The following is a 17,275-nucleotide window of genomic DNA, read 5'->3' as shown; positions in this document are numbered from 1 at the left end:
GCTGCATGAGCTGTTTGTATATTTTGGAGATTAATTCTTTGTCCTTTTCTTCATTTGCAAATATTTTCTCCCATTCTGAGGGTTGTCTTTTGGTCTTGTTTATGGTTTCCTTTGCTCTGCAAAACCTTTTAAGTTTCATTAGGTCCCATTAGCTTATTTTTGTTTTTATTTTCATTACTCTAGGAGGTGGGTCATAAAAGATCTTGCTGTGATTTATGTCAAAGAGTGTTTTTCCTATGTTTTCCTCTAAGAGTTTTATAGTGTCCAGTCTTATATTTAGGTTTTTAATCCACTTTGAATTTATTTTTGTATACGGTGTTAGGTAGTGTTCTAATTTCATTCATTTACATGTTGTTGTCCAGTTTTCCCAGCACCATTTATTGAAGAGGCTGTCTTGTCTCCATGTATATTCTTGTCTCCTTTGTCATAGATTAGGTGACCATAGGTGTGTGGTTTTATCTCTGGGCTTTCTGTCTTGTACCATTGATTTATATTTCCGTTTTTGTGCCAGTACCATACTGTCTTGACTACTGTAGCTTTGTAATGTAGTCTGAAGTTGGGGAGCCTGATTCCTCCAGCTCCATTTTTCTTTTTCAAGATTGCTTTGGCTATTCAGGGTCTTTTGTGTTTCCATACAAATTGTATAATTTTTTGTTCTAGTTCTGTGAAAAATGCCACTGGTAAATTGATGGGGAGAGATTCTTGGTGAATGTTCAGTTCTGTAGCCATTAGCCACATGTAGTTTGAGCAACCTGAAAGGTGGCTGGTGAGTTGGAAGAACTTCATTTTAAATTTTAATTCATTATTTATAATGAATTATATTTATACTATAACTTATCAACATAATTTATAAAATATAATTTATTATAACATAGCATCATTATATGATCAAATTGATAAGAGCCACATGTGGCCAGTGGCTTCTGTATTGGACAGCACAGCTTGGAGCACGTTGGAAACATGGGCATTTTGGTTATCACTGTGACCAGCGGGCACCGGAAGCATTTGTTCCACAGCGCCTGCAATGTCAGGCTTTGGTGAAAGTCAGAGCGTCTGGGCTGGGATGGCTTGTTCTTCCACAGGGGTTCTGGCAGAGCAGTCTGATCTGAGAACACAGTGTTTTCTCAGCTCAGCTCTGCAGACCTCGCTGCCTGCTCCGTGGCAGGGCTGCTTGAGTCGGGGCCCTCCCCTGGGGGAAACCAGGGAAGCAGGCCCTCCTACACAGGAGTTCCTTGTGTGTAATGAGGGCCCATCACAGTGTGTCTCACTGTTGAGCAGGGCTTTGTGTGTCCAGCTCGCTTAACCTGAGAGACATCCTTGTGCTGTTTCCTTGGGTAGCCACCCTGGGCACCGGCGCCCTCGTTGGGTGTCATGGGGCAGCGAGGTGGCACTGCCGAGTCCCAAAGGAGGGCTGAGGGGAGACTCCAGCTGAGGTGAGGGCCCTTTCTGTGGCCCGGCCGTGACCATAGCTGCCCTGGTGCACCGCACCTCTTGCCGCTGTCAAAGGATTCATCAGGACGTCTTATTTGCCACTTGCAGCTTGGTCTGACTGTAGCCCAGCAGAGGGCTCAGAGGGGCGGTGGTCAGGGTGCTGGTTTAACCCTCCTCGCCTGTCCCTCCACCCACTGATCCCAAAGACTGGACCTTGGGGGTCATTTCCCACTCGGAGCCCCAGGGTGGAGGTGGGACCTGGTCACCTGGAAGGGCCCCACGGTTCTCCCTGTGTCCCAGGCTCGGTGGGCACGGAAGAAGCAGGGTGATCTGTGTGGGGGCCTGAGAGCACAGGATGCCGGGGGACCAGGAGCACAGCCCGCCACCGACAGGACACGGGAGCAGAAGACGTGACAGTGTGGCTGTTGGCGGTGCCCGGCTGGGACAGCCCCGGGGTGCAGAGCTGCCGGAGGCGCGGCCCAGCCAGGGGCAGAGGAGCACCCAGTGGGCTGCGCGGCCAGCGACTGCGCTCGGGAAGTGCGTGTGTGTGTGTGTGTGTGTTCTAGGACTTGCTGAGGTGGGGCTTTGGGCGTGTGGATGTGTGACCGTAGAGCAGTTAATTCAGTTCGTCTCAGTCCTTGTACTGTGCTCTTCCTAGGACTCTTCCGGTATACCAGCCACAGGCTCTGTAATCTCACTATTGTCCAATTAATAGCCTGTGAAATCCTGACGTTTTCCTTGAACTTAAGTGAACACAAGTACATACAAATTGTTTTCTTATTTTGCAGTATTATTGAAAAAAATGGTGTCAGAAACCTTTGTACATTTACATTTTATCTAAAACTGTTACTAATTTAGAATTTAGCATTTTATGCTCAAGTAAACAAAATGTATTTATACTAATTTTTTATATTTTAAGATGGATTTTTGACTGTAAAATAGGAGGCATGCTTTCTCAACCTACAGTTGCACCATCTACATCTAAAGATGCTGAAAAAGGGAGTTCCCTTCTTTTTGAGTGGTTAGGATTCTGGGCTTTCACTGTGGTGGCCCGGGTTCAATCCCTGGTCAGGGAACTGACATCCTGCAGCCGCATGGTACAGCCAAAAAAAAAAAAAAAAAAAAAAAATCCCAGAAAAGGGAAACTGACGTATAGCAGAGTTGTTCTCTGCAAGACAGGAGTCAACTCCGTAGAACTGGGCAAAACTATACATTAGCAAAGGAAAGATGACAAAAGCTCTCTTTTCGTCGGCTTTATAGATGTTGACCACGTTGAACGTTGTCTGAGCCCTGTGCTCCTGGAAGCAGTGGCAGTTGAGAGATCCCCGTGTCTCAAATCCAATCTTTATGTCTGGGACAGGGCCCCCTCCCACCCCTCATCCCCATGACCCCTTCTCCACTTGCCTCTGTAATACCCTAGACCCCTTCCTGTTTGAGACATTGCTCGTTAATGAACAGCATAGCAGCCCGAGTGAAACCACCTCCTTAGTTGTCAGTGCATTTTGTCTTTGATAGTTTTGGTGCCGTGACTTGTTCAGGAGCAAAGCCTGTGCTTGGATCCCTGCTTCCTCCACCCTCTTGGGGAGCCTCTTCGTTCCTGACTGTAGATTTGGGACCGATGGTATTTCTGACCTCTGCTCCTGTACTCTGGACTGTGTCCATCAGTAGCACAGAAGGGTTTTATTTTGATTCTTTTTGAGTGCTCACCTGGTTTCATGGTCTGACCAGTTGGGTTATAGAGATCAGGTCTCTGTTGGGTAAAAGAAGACAGGGGGCTTCCCTGGTGGCGCAGTGGTTGAGAGTCCGCCTGCCGATGCAGGGGACACAGGTTCGTGCCCCGGTCCGGGAAGATCCCACGTGCCGCGGAGCGGCTGGGCCCGTGAGCCATGGCCGCTGAGCCTGTGTGTCCGGAGCCTATGCTCCGCAACGGGAGAGGCCACAACGGTGAGAGGCCCGCGTACAGCAAAAAAAGAAAAAAAAAAGAAGACAGGAAGTCTTGTTTGTTACTCTTTTCTGTTCATCTACTTTGAGCTCATCAATTAAAGATTCGTATCCACTGGGAAGAGAACAGCTCTTTGATGTGGACTAGTGAATTCTGTTCATCTCTGTTGACTGCTGCCCAGGGCTGAAATTTTAGAATTGGAGCTATAAGCTCTTGGTCTGTGTCTGTCATTCAGAAAGGCCTTGACTTCTCATTATGTGAGTGTGTGATGTTTTCCTACCTCTGGGTGGTATTGCCGGATCAGATTATGAAATTGCTTAAATTAAAGGAGCTCTATTTTCATTGACTTAGAGATAAATAAGCACCTTATAAATGCAATATTCTTAAAATTTCCAGAAGTTAAGGAAAGGGAACTTCTAATACTTTCAAAGAACAGAAAGAAAAAATACATTCTTACAGAAATTAACTCAGAAATGTTTTAAGAATAAGTTCACATTATTTAGGCAAATGAGACTAGCTTAATATTTTTGGTTTAATAAAAACAGCCATGTCTTCTCTGACCATTAAGTGCTTACATTTTTATTCTACTTGGGTATATTCTTCTTAAATTTATGCAGGTTTAGTGATCAAATAAGCTAGCATTACTTACACTAAGTGTTGAAGATTATGAAACACCTGTTTGTATCTAACCAAATCAAATCATTATTCTGACAAACTTTATTTCAACAGTAATTACTTTTCTTGAAGATAATTGCCAAGATGTTTAGGTAACTTAATCCTTGTACTTATAGTGTATTGAGTTAATTAAGCAAAACTACCTAGATCATCTCCAAGTAAGAGAATGCTGAAACGTTGTTACTAAGCATAATTTATTTATTTATTTATTTATTTATTTATGTATTTGCCACACAGCTTGCCTTGGTTCCCTGACCAGGGATCAAACCCAGGCCCTGGCAGTGAAAGTGTCGAGTCCTAACCACTGGACCGCCAGGGAAGTCCCTAAATTTTGCATTCTTTTGCTTCTTATTTTTATTTGCTACAGAGGGCTGTATCTTTGGGTCTGTAATGAACATGCGCACTTCCTCTCATTTCTTACATTTTGTGAGGTGTAAGGCCACACACAGCTGTCCTGTGTGTCTTCACGAGTGCTGCTAGTCTGCGATAGAGAGCTGCTGTGGGACAGACAGTGCACAATTGTCCACCCTGTTATCTCTCAACCGGGAGTTAGTTACTTTGCTAAAAAGTATCATTAATTTGTGGTTTAGACTAAGTAGAAAGAATTTTAGAGAAATACAACTGAGTGCATATATCTATTTTTCAAGGAAAACAGTAGTTTTGTCCTAAAGAAGTGATTTTTTTTTTTTTTTTTTTTTTTTTAGTCTCCATCCCCTTTCTTCACTCTTCAAGCTTACTGAGGACCGAGAAAAGCTTTCTCTGTGGTTGTAACTATTGACGTTTACTATACTGGAAGCGGAAACTGAGAAAACTTTGAAATGCTTACTCACTGATTCATTTGACAGTAGGAGCAATGAACACATCGCACGTTAATATCTTAGTAATATTATAGAATTAGTTCTGACCATGTGGACCTCCAGTGCTATGGGCTGAAAATGCCCCCCTAAAATTCATACGTTGAAATCCTGTCCTCCAGAGATGATGGTGTTAGCAGGTAGGGCCTTTGGGAGGTGCTTAACTCATGAGTGGGATGAGTGCTCTTACAAAAGAGGCTCCAGGGAGCTCCCTACCCCTTTCAGTCATGTGCATGTATAAGGAGAAATCCGCCACCCGGACGAAGGCCCTCGCCACGCCACACTGGCGCTTGATCTTGGACTTCCAGCCTCTAGAACTGTGAGAAACACGTTCTTGTTGTTTGTCAGCCACGTAGTCTGTGGTGTTTTGTTACAGCAGCCCGAATGAGCTAAGACACCTTGAGATTGGTCTAGAGTACGGTGTTTGTCCTGGAATATGAAAGAGTGCAGTGAAAGACTAAGTTTGGAAGTGAATTTTATTCACCTTGATTTATAATACCTGAATTTGAGAAGTTAAAATCTTGGCAAAGTTTGCCCAATTTGATAGGCTTGTCTCCTTGGTTTACTGGTTATTACCTTCACCTACAACATAAAGGATCACTTATTCTGTTATTTAATCTATCTAGACAACAAAAATTCTGTATCTGACCAGAATAGCCTTCTTTGGTTTATATTCATGTATTATGTCTTTGATTATTTATCAATAGAAAACAGAGTTTCTCATTTAAGAATGGGCTAAGGTTCTTTGCAATCATATTACCGTCTATTTTTTTTAATGTTTTATTGTCACTTTGAAATGAATAGCCAAATATTGTTTCTCAGGCACCCATGATTTGATTCCTATCTTAAATCTGATAACTTTCATTTTTATGTTCTCATATTGAATCCTAAATGTATAATAAAATGAAGTAACAAAATTCCGAAATCTCACCTGGAATGTCGTATTTGAGAATGATGTTCCTTCAGGGTTATCTTCTACACCTAAAACTGACTTTGAATTTCCCTGAGGATACCTGGAAAATCACAGAGCATTTGTTCTTGTTTATTCTTCTTTGAAAATAGGGCTAATTTTGTATATAATTATTTTATCTAAATTGGGGGGGGTTGACTTAATTGTTTTGCATGCTGCAGAAATAACCAGATTTCCTTGTCAATTGCACTAGTCTTGTAATGAACTCTCATCCAGTCTTTAACTTCTGAAAATTATTTGGATATATAAGGAACTCCTTCCTCTGTTCGTTGAAGTTATCTGCAACTCATAACAATGTAGTAGACTATGATTTTATAAACAGAAATGTGCAGTTTATAAAATACCTTGTTTTTCCTGCCTGACCCGTACAGGTAGGAACTCCTACCTGTAGGAACTCTTACTGAGTTCTCTTAAGTTCATAGCAGTATAAGTTGTTATAATAAATTCAGTAAGATTGTCTTCCTTGTTAATGGATGTAGCTGGAAATATTGGTTATGGAACCAAAGCCTTGCCTGGAATATCGTATTTGAGCATGATGATCATTTAACCAGATATGACACTTTTAAGAAGCTAAGGTTGACTTTATGGAGCCAAGGCTTACAAAACCCTCTTTGGAACAGCAGCCTGTTTCCTGGCTTACAGGTCTCCTAGCCTTACAGGTGAGTAAGGAGGTCACTTCCTGGCAGGCCCAGGAACCTTAAGACATCTTGGGAACCCTGAGAAGAGAGGAATTCACCTAAGTCTATAGGTACCGCAGTGAGATCTGGTGGCGGTTCTTTGCTTGGTTTCCTAACCTCAAGAAGCTTTTTTAAAAGTGCAGTCTGGGGCTGCCCTGGTGGCGCAGTGGTTGAGAGTCCGCCTGCCGATACAGGGGACGTGGGTTCGTGCCCCGGTCTGGGAGGGTTCCACGTGCCGCGGAGCGCCTGGGCCCGTGAGCCATGGCCGCTGAGCCTGCGCGTCTGGAGCCTGTGCTCCGCAATAGGAGAGGTCACAGCAGTGAGAGGCCCGCGTAACGCAAAAAAAAAAAAAAAAAAAAAAAAAAAAAAAAGAGTGCAGTCTGGGGCTTCGCTGGTGGCGCAGTGGTTGGGAGTCAGCCTGCCGATGCAGGGTACAGGGGTTCGTGCCCCAGTCCGGGAAGATCCCACATGCCGCGGAGCGGCTGGGCTCGTGAACCATGGCTGCTGATCCTGCGCGTCCAGAGCCTGTGCTCCGCAATGGGAGAGGCCACAACAGTGAGAGGCCCGCGTACCGCAAAAAAAAAAAAAAAAAAAAAAAAAAAAAAGTGCACTCTGAGGACTTCCCTGGTGGTGCAGAGGTTAAGAATCCTGCCAATTCAGGGGACACAGGTTCAATCCCTGATCTGGGAAGATTCCACATGCCGTGTGGAGCAACTCACCCCATGCGCCACACGTACTGAGCCTGCGTACTGCAACTACTGAAGCCCACGTGCCCTATGGCCCCTGCACCGCAACTACTGAGCCCCTGTGTACTGCAACCACTAAAGCCCGCTCTCCGCAACAAGAGCAGCCACTGCAATGAGAAGCCTGCGCACCGCAACGAGGAGTAACCCCCGCTCGCCACAACTAGAGAAAGCCTGTGCACGGCAACAAAGACCCAGCTCAGCCAATTAAAAAAAAAAAAAAAAAGTGCACTCAGATTCCTTAGGAAAACTTCCAGTGAAGCGAACTTAGGAAGGCCTAAGGTAAATTACCATTCTTGCTGCATCTGTGAAAACACCAGGCCAGATCTAATGAGACCAGACTTATTTTGCAGGCAAGATTAGTGTATCTTTGAGATTAGAGACCTGAGAGCAAAAATTGTGTTTCAGTAGAAAACTATGCACTGCACATTCTTCTAGGTATTCAGATTCCAGCCCTGTTCATCGCCTTTGAGCCACTTTGCACTTCCTTTGTAAATTGTAGGTAACTGATGGAGGTGCAAACTTTGTCTTATACGGTAAAGGTTTTAAAAATATATATTTATTTATTTATTTATTTTGGCTGCGTTGGGTCTTTATTGCTGTGCGCGGACTTTCTCTAGTTGCGGTGAGCGGGGACTACTCTTCGTTGAGGTGCACAGGCTTCTCATTGTGGTGGCTTCTCGTTGCACAGCATGGGCTCTAGGCACGTGGGCTTCAGTAGTTGTGGCATGTGGGCTCAGTAGTTGCGGCTCACGGGCTCTAGAGTGCAGGCTCAGTAGTTGTGGTGCACGGGTTTAGTTGCTCCACAGCATGTGGGATCTTCCCAGACCAGGGCTCGAACCTGTGTCCCCTGCATTGTCAGGTGGATTCTTAATCACTGCGCCACCAGGGAAGCCCTTATCTGGTAGAGATTTAATTGACTTCCTTGACACTGGAAGAATCGGTTTTGGTACCTACTTGCACATTGAACTGGACCCTGCTACCTTTCCCAAATTGTCAAACCTTACTGAATTTTCAGTGTTTCCAGTTTGTGTCAGCACCTGGCAACAACCCTCCAAATGAATGTTTCCAGTTTTCCTCCTTCCCACCCAACTTGGCATCACTAAGGCTGAAGCCTGACCAGCTAGATCCCTGTTGGGTCTCTGGATTGCCTGGCCATTTCTCCAGGATCTGGAGAAGCTTGGTGACTTGTTACAGATCTGGAAGGAGTTATTGCTGCAGCAGACATTTCATGAGCTGGATTTCCCTGGACAGGTGGGCCAAAGGCTCGGATCATACATGTCCTGTATGGAGGCAACCAAGACTGTGAACAGCATCACCAAAAGCATTGACATCTAGCAAGGGGGCTTTAAGAGGCTGAATAATCAGTGCTGCTGCATAGCTGAAAGATTTTCCTCCACTGATCTCTTAGAATCTGCTGGACTAGGTACTTTCAGCATTCGATCTGGGGCTCTTACTTTCATACAGCTTTCATATTCCTTTTTCATTTAGGTTTCCCTCTTTTAACAAGTCTGATCTCTAGGACCCTGAAAGAACTGACCTTCGCCACCCCCTTCCAACAGATGGTTCAAATGGTTTTACAAAACGCCAACAAGAATGCCTGAGATATAAACACTTAGACCCTTCCTCACCTGCACAGGAGGTTTATGATTGCCTCTGAGTTCAGCAACAACTGAAATTTGAGGGGAATAACCACATTGACCCCCTAATGTTCTGGGAGATGGCTAATTGTGAAGGACCACCCTGTGCTTGCCGATTGGACCTGCCTCCACCCTTTTTCATGACTCCCTTGTTTATCTGCCTCTATAAAGAAAGTCCCAGGCCCCCTTCCACTTCTTTGAGCCCTTTTCCCTAGCGCAGTAGGCTGAATAGAATCATCTCCTTAACTGTCCAGTGCATTTTGTCTTCCACAGCGCTAAAATCTTCCTTTAGTTTGTCGTATCTTATGCAATGGAACATCTTCAGTACTACTGTGCCGCTTAAGTTGCATTATCACTTTAAGACCAAGAATTCTGAATTTAAAGGAATTGAATGATTTAAATATTTGAAAGACCAACTTTATTTCTCCCATCTTTTAAAATTAGATATGAAAAAACTGCTAGGACACCTTACAGGTTAAGTTATCAGGCAGTCTTGACTAGAGAAATATGCACAATAGCTGAGAGACCAGTAAAGCCTGTGCATTCAACGCTGCTGGATGAACATACAGTGAAAAAGCACAGAAGAGAATCTGCTTCTGGAAGGTTGGAGTGAAGGGCATGGCGGACTCTCCCCCCAGCAAAACAACCATGTACCTGGAGAAAATGATTACAAAGAATAATTAAAAGCCTCTGGAAATTGTCCTAAGGGCATACAGCAAATGGAGAAACATTCATTCAAGAAAACCTAAATCTCAGTAAGATTTCTTTGGCAACTGAGCTACAACCCACTCCCTCCCCTGTCGGCTCCACCTTACAGAAACTCTATTCCAGGGACGCTACTTGGTGCAGGCAAGAAGAGGAGGGACTCCCCCCCAGACCCTACCAGTAGAGCAGAGGCTCTACTCCAGGTGCACAGGCTGAGAATCCTGGGGCTGCAATCCCCACCCCAGATTGCTTATGGGGGGAGGTTCCACACCGAGAGGGGCAGGCCAAGAAGACCAGGAGCTACTCTTAGCCCAGAGCCCACTTTTAGAGAAGACGTGTTCAGTTTAGGATAAGTGGGTTGCTGTCCCTAAGCCTAGATCCTGTGTGGTGGTGCAGAGATTCTCTCCAGGGGAGAGTCAGACCATAAGAACTAAGAGCTTCCAGCTCTGTCCGAGGGGGACTGATTTTACTTGGAGGAGAGGGTGGAAAATTTCATGCTAAGGGTGTTGTTGAAAACGAGATTTTGGTTGAGAGCGATTAAGAAGGCACTCACAGCTCCATGATACTAGTAGCAACAAGCAAAACGGCAGAGCAACCAGAAGTTTGATAGAGAAATCCAGGGAAAGAGACAGCCAAGAAAAATTCACCAGGGATCACAGTCAACCATGGGTGTCAGGAAGTCTGTATACAAGCATTAGGCTTCACCCACTTAGGGGCAATCACAGCAGGATGTGAGCAGTCTTGGAAACACTTTCCAGTCTGAACAAAAACTCAGCACAATGTGGAAGCCTCTTTGGCACAAGGGCCTTAAGCAGAACTTCTGACCGAACACTAGTTGAACAATAAGCTACTTTCACGCAGAGGCAATGCCTAGGAAGTCAGGCTTTAACATAAAAGTTAAAGGAGTTTGGAAGACTTTGTGCATGGCCAAGGCTGAACATCCTTAGGAGGGATCAGATGGGGACAATCCAAGCTACTGGTCTCTGGCTGAACATAGGCCAAGAAAAAAAAAGATCCTCAAGCTGTGACAGCAGCATCCAAACCACACATACACCCAATGGTAAAGGGTAAAAAATACAACTGTTCAAGGGGGCTTAAGCACACCCATTGACCAATAAGTGGCTTATGCTGACTCAGGGGTGACCCCTGGGAAGCCAGACTAAAATATAAAAGCAAGACAAGATCTGAATAGGGACCTCAGAAGCTTCACACTGCAGGGGAAATAGACTTCACAGAGTTAGTTCAGCAAGTCACTGAACAAATAAATGACCAAGCAAAGAACAGCATCAATTCCTGGGGGGTGGAGAGAATTGGTATCCAGAGTTGCTGGTATAATATCTAAAACATCCAGTTTTCAACAAAAACTATTTGACACACACAAAAAAACAGTAAAGTGTGACCCATACGTAGGAAAAGAAGCGACCATTATAAATATTTTCAAAGAACTAAAGGAAACCATGCTTAAAGAATTAAAAGAAGACTTGGGAATTCAATGGCAGTCCAGTGATCAGGACTCAGGTTCTTATTTATTTATTTATTTAGGCTGTGCTGGGTCTTAGTTGCAGCATGCAGGCTCCTTAGTTGAGGCATGCGGGATCTTTAGTTGTGGCATGCAAACTCTTAGTTGCGGCATGCATGTGGGATCTAGTTTCCTGATCAGGGATCGAAGTCGGGCCCCCTGCATTTGGAGTGCAGAGTCTTACTCACTGGACTACCAGGGAAGTCCGTAGGACTCAGCTCTTTCACTGTCATGGCCTGGGTTCAATCCCTGGTCCAGGAACTAAGATCCCATAAGCCGTGTGGCGTGGCCAAAAAAAAAAGAAAGAAAAAAAAAGAAGAAGACTTGATGACAATGTCTCATCAGATAGAGAATACCAATAAAGAGAAATTATATAAAAGAACCAAATAAAAATTCTGGAGATGAAAATTCTGGTACAATAACCAAAATGAAAAATTCATTGGGGCTTTCTACAGATTTGAGTTGGCAGAAGAAAGAACTGGTGAACTTGAAGATGGGTTCAATAGAGATAATGCAATCTGAAAAACAAGAAAAATAATCAGAGCCTCAGACTAATGTGAGACACTATTTAGTGCACCAACATATGCATAATGGAGAAAAGGGAGAAAAGGGGGCATAAAAATTATTAGGAGTCATGGCTGAAATTTTCCCAAATTTGATCATAGACATTAATCTGTACATCCAATAAGCACAAGGAACTTCAGGTAAGATAAACATAAAGAGATCCACACTGAGATATATCATAGTCACAACATTGAAAGTCAAAGATAAAGAGAAAATATTAAAAAACAGCAAGAGGAAAACAATTCATCACATGTAAGATTGACAGCTGACATCTCATCAGAAACAATGGAGGCCAGAAGATGGTATTCAAAGTGCTTAAAGTAAAATCCTGTCAACCAAGAATTCTATATCCAGCAAAACTGTCTTTCAAAACATAAAGATATTTCAAAATTAAGGGAACCTGAAAAAATATATTGCTAGCAAGCCTGACATAAGAAGTACTAAAATAAGTTCTTCAGACTGAAAACAAATGACACAAGATAGTAATTCAAATCCATGTGAAAAACAAAGTGTCAGTAAAGATGGCTAATTTCAAAAGACAGTATAATTGCACATTTCCCTTCTTTTCTTCTCTTGTTTAAAAAGTAATTTCCTAGGATATATGTATGTAACTGTATTCTTAGGCTTTTCACTTATAGAAATTTTGTCAAAATGTTATCTGACAATAGCAGCACTGAGGAGGGAGGTGGGAACAAAGCTGTTTTGGAATAAGGTAATGACACCAGATGGTAACTCAAATCCACAAGAAAAATAGAATCAGAAATGCTAAAAAACGTTTAGTATAATTTTATAAATATATAATTACTCCACTTTCTTCTCACAGAATCTTTAAAAGACATAGGATTACGTAAAGTAAGGATTATAAGAATTTGTTCTTGGGTTTATCATATATATGGATGTAATGTGTATAACAATAACACAGAGAAGGGAAGGAGACATCTTCAGACCACTCCACCTAACAAAAGCAAAATACAGGGGTTTCCCTGGCCGTCCAGTGGTTTAGACTCCGCACTTCCAATGCAAGGGCTGTGGGTTTGATCACTGGTCAGGGAACTAAGACCCCACATGCTGCATGGTGCAGCCAACGACAACAACAAAAAAGCAAAATATACGTTCTTCTCACGGGCACATGAAACATTCTCCAGGATAGATCATATGCTAGGCCAATAAAACAAACCTCAAAATATCTAAGATGACTAATATCATACAAAATATGTTCTCTGACAACATGGAATGAAATTAGAAATCAATAACAGAAGGAAATTTGGGAAATTTACAAATATGTGGAAATTAACATAGTCCTAAAGAACACAAGGGTCAAAGAATAGATCACAAAGGAAATTAGAAAATGCACTGAGATGAATGAAAATGAAGACAAATATACAAAAACTTACGGGATGAAGGAAAAGCAGCGCTCAGAGGGAGATTTGTACCTGTTAAAGTGTACGTTAAAAAAGAAGAAAGATCTGAAATCAATAACCGATCTTTTCACCTTAAGAAATTAGAAACAGATGAGAAAACTAAACCCAGTGCAAGCAGAAGGAAGGAAACAAAATAAAGCAAAGTGGAAATAAATAGAGAATGGAAAAATAAAAGTCAATGAAACCAAAGTTTAAAAAGATCAGCAAGACTGATAAACCTTTAGCTAAACTGACACACACACACACACACACACACACACACACACACACACAAATGACTAAAATCAGAAATGAAACAAAGGAATCACAAGACTTCTCTGGTGGCCCAGTGGGTAAGACTCCATGTTCCCAATGCAGGGGGCCTGGGTTTGATCCCTGGTCAGGTAACTAGATCCCACATGCATGCCACAACTAAGAAGTCCACATGCCACAACTAAGAAAGTCCATATGCTGCAACTAAGAAAAAAAAAGATGCATGCCACAACTAAAAAAAAAAAAAAAAGAAGAAAGGAATCACTATCAAGCTAACAGAAATAAAAGGGTTATGAGAGAATACTCTGGGGGACTTCCCTGGTGGTGCAGTGGATAAGACTCCATGCTCCCAATGCAGGGGGCCCGGGTTCGATTGCTGATCAGGGAACTAGATCCCACATGCGTGCCACAACTAAGAGTTCGCATGCCACAACTAAGAAGCCTGTGTGCCACAACTAAAGAGCCAGTGAGCTGCAAGTAAGGAGCCGGTGAGCTGCAGCTAAGGAGCTCACATGCCGCAACTAAGGAGCCCTCCTGCCACAACTAAGTCCCCACACAACCAAATAAATAAATATTAAAAAAAAGAATACTATGAACAGTTCTATACCAATAAATTAGATAATCTAGATGAAATGGACAAGTTCATAGAAACAGAAACTACCAAAACGAATTCAAGGAAATATAGTAAATCTGAAAAGACTCATAACAAACAAAGAGATTGGATTAGTAATTTAAAAGCTACCCACAAAGGAAAACCCAGGACCAGAAGTTTTACAGGGGAATTCTACCAAACGTTTAAAGAATTAACACCAATCCTTCACAAACTCTTCCAAAAATAGAAGAGGAGGGGACACTTCCCAACTCATACTATGAGATCAGGTACTTGATATCAAAACCAGAGAAAGACATCACAAAACAAAGAAAACCACAGACCAACATCTCATGAATATACACAAAAGTCCTCAGCTGATTACTAGCAAACCAAATCTAGCAACATGTACAGAGGATTACACACCATTACCCTAGGATTTATCCCAGGAATGCAAGATTGGAATAATATATGAACATCAAACAATGTAACACACCACATTAATAGAATACAGGACAAAAGTGACATGATCCTTTCAATAGATACAAGAAAAGCATTTGACAAAATCTAACACCCTTTCATGATAAAACATATATAACAACGAAGCAAGACAGGGAAACTCCTCAGCATGATAAAAGAGGTCTACAAAACACAGCTAATATATTTAATGGTGAAAGACTCTACTTTCAGGCTAACAGCAAGAACAAGATTTCTATTCAACAGTGTACTGGAGGTTCCAGCCAGGGAAAATAGGCAAGAAAAATAAATGAAAAGCAACAAGTTTGGAAGGGAAGAAGTGAAACTATATTTGCAGATGACATCTGTTATGTGGAAAAACTTAAGGAATCCCCTATGAAACTATTAGAATTAATAAACAAGTTCAGCAGGGTTATTGGATACAAGATCAGTGTACAAATTTTAATTGTATTTCTATACACTAACAAGGAAATATCTGAAAAGGAAATTAAGAAAGCAAGTGCGTTTACAATCACACCCAAAAGAATAAAATACTTGGGAATAAACTATCTAGAGTAGGGCAAGACTTGTACACTGGAAACTACAAAACATTGTTCAGTGAAATTAAATAAAATCTAAATAAATGGAGAGACAACCCATGTTAATGGATCAGAAAACTCCTTTAGGGTCACACTTACCCCCTCTCCAACCATTCCTAACCCCTGGCAACCACTAAACTGTTTTCCTTCTCTATAACATAACTTTGTTATTTCAGAGATGTTATATGAATTGCATAGTAGGTCATCTTTTAAGACTGGCTTTTTTTTTTTTCCACCCAGCATAATGCTCTTGAGATATGTCCAAGCTGTGTGTGTATCATTCCTTTTTATTCTGCCTCCCCATGTTACCCTTGAACATATTTTTAGAATTCCACTTTGCTTTATCTGTAGTGTTTTTTGGTGTAACTCTTTGTATAGATTTTTTAGTACTTGCTCTAAAAAGTCATATATACATAACCTATGCACAGTCCACTAGTGTCGACATTTTACCATTCTGTAATAGTGTTACAGGTCCCTGGGGTTCTCTACATTTTTTTCAGTCTATCCCTCTGTGTTCAGTTTGGGTAGTTTACGTTCCTCCATCCTGGGATTTCTCAATCTGGCTGGTGGAAATCGGCATTATTCTTGGCCCCGTGAAGGTACCAGACACTGTTTCCTCGCACTATTTCCAGTGGTTTTCCCGAGGGAGTAGTTTCTCACATGCACATGCTTGTCAGCACTCAGCTGAGTACCTGAGGCGGACCCTCTGATCTTCGGAGTTCTCTCTCTGTGCAACCTTCTCCTTCCCAGGATCCAGTCCCACGAAGTCCAGCTGCCTCTGCCTCCCTGGGCTCTCTGCTGCATCTCCTTAAGGGAGTTCTCTCAGCTCTGCCTGGGTTCCTTTTCTCCAGGCTCGGGCCTGGGAGCGCTCTTCAGGCAGTAAGCTGGGGCAATCACTGTTCACTTGTCTGTTCTGTCTCTTAGGGTTCACCATCCTAATGTTCAGTATCTTGAAAACAATTGTTTCATATACTTTGTCTCTTGTTTTACATATTTTGTTTGGTTCCTGCCACTTCATCTTGGCTGGGTATAGAAGTCTTAGTAATTAATTTTTGTCTTGGAAAATATAGTTAGTTTTCATAAACATGTATCATGTTAATACGTACTAATGTTCTTATTGAATTTTTTTTTTTAAATCTGCGTCAGGTCTTAGTTGCAGCATGCAGGATCTTTTGTTGAGGCACGCGGGATCTTGTGTTGCAGCACCCACGCTCCTCTCTAGTTGTGGCGTGTGGGTTTTCTCTCTCTAGATGTGACGCGTGGGCTCCAGGGTGTGTGGGCTCTGTAGTTTGCGGCACACGGGCTCTCTCACTGAGGCGCGCGAGCTCAGTAGTTGCGGCGCGCGGGCTTAGTTGCCCCGGGGCATGTGGGATCTTAGTTCCCCAACCAGGGACTGAACCCACGCCCCCTGCATTGGAAGGCGGATTCTTTACCACTGGACCACCAGGGAAGTCCCCATTCTTATTGATTTTTAAATGAATTGATAACTAATTAAAATTTTTTCATTTTAATTTCTAATATGGTAAATATTGATAGATATAACCCACATAAATAAAAGTATCCTTGCTCCACCTTGGTATATCCTTGGTACCAAACTATCTTTGGTATCCTCAATACTTTTGAGAACCATTTACATATATGAGTTTATTTAATCCCCACAAAATCTTTATTAGGATTACTGTTATCAACCCTGTTTTACAGGTGAGGAGACTGTGGCTCAGAGCAGGGAAGCAGTTGTCCGTCACACAGGAAGTGTGAGACAGTATCTGAACCCACGTAGCCTGACTCTATGGTCTATACTCTTCAAACCACGGTGCCACACTGCCCTTCAGAGCGTGGGTTTTTCCACCTGATACAGTGTTTCTAAGCCTCAGCGTAACCATTAGATGCCGGCCCAGCCCCTTTTTGTCCCAGGTGTCTGCACCCTTCTTGCCCAGCAGAATCCTTGGGCTCCAAGTGTCTTCACGTAGACAACTCTGGGGGTGGCCCCAGGGGAAAAGATGTGCAGCTGATTTCTGCTTTGCGCTCGTGCTTGGACCCCACCCTTACGGACTCGGTCCTAATCGACAGACACGCGGGTGGAATTACAGCTTCTCTGGGCGGCACCGGTCAGAGGCCTTGGGCCTCCCTGTAGCTGGTCAGTTAATGGGGTAGCATCAGTGCTGGTCAAAGTTACTGTGCCTTGGCGGGGCTGGGGGTGTTCCCAGACCGGCTTCTCCCGGGGCAAATCTCAGACTA

This window comes from Tursiops truncatus, chromosome 7 (assembly GCF_011762595.2).
Source record: "Tursiops truncatus isolate mTurTru1 chromosome 7, mTurTru1.mat.Y, whole genome shotgun sequence".
NCBI lineage: Eukaryota > Metazoa > Chordata > Mammalia > Artiodactyla > Delphinidae > Tursiops > Tursiops truncatus.
Note: the sequence above shows the minus strand (reverse complement) of the source record.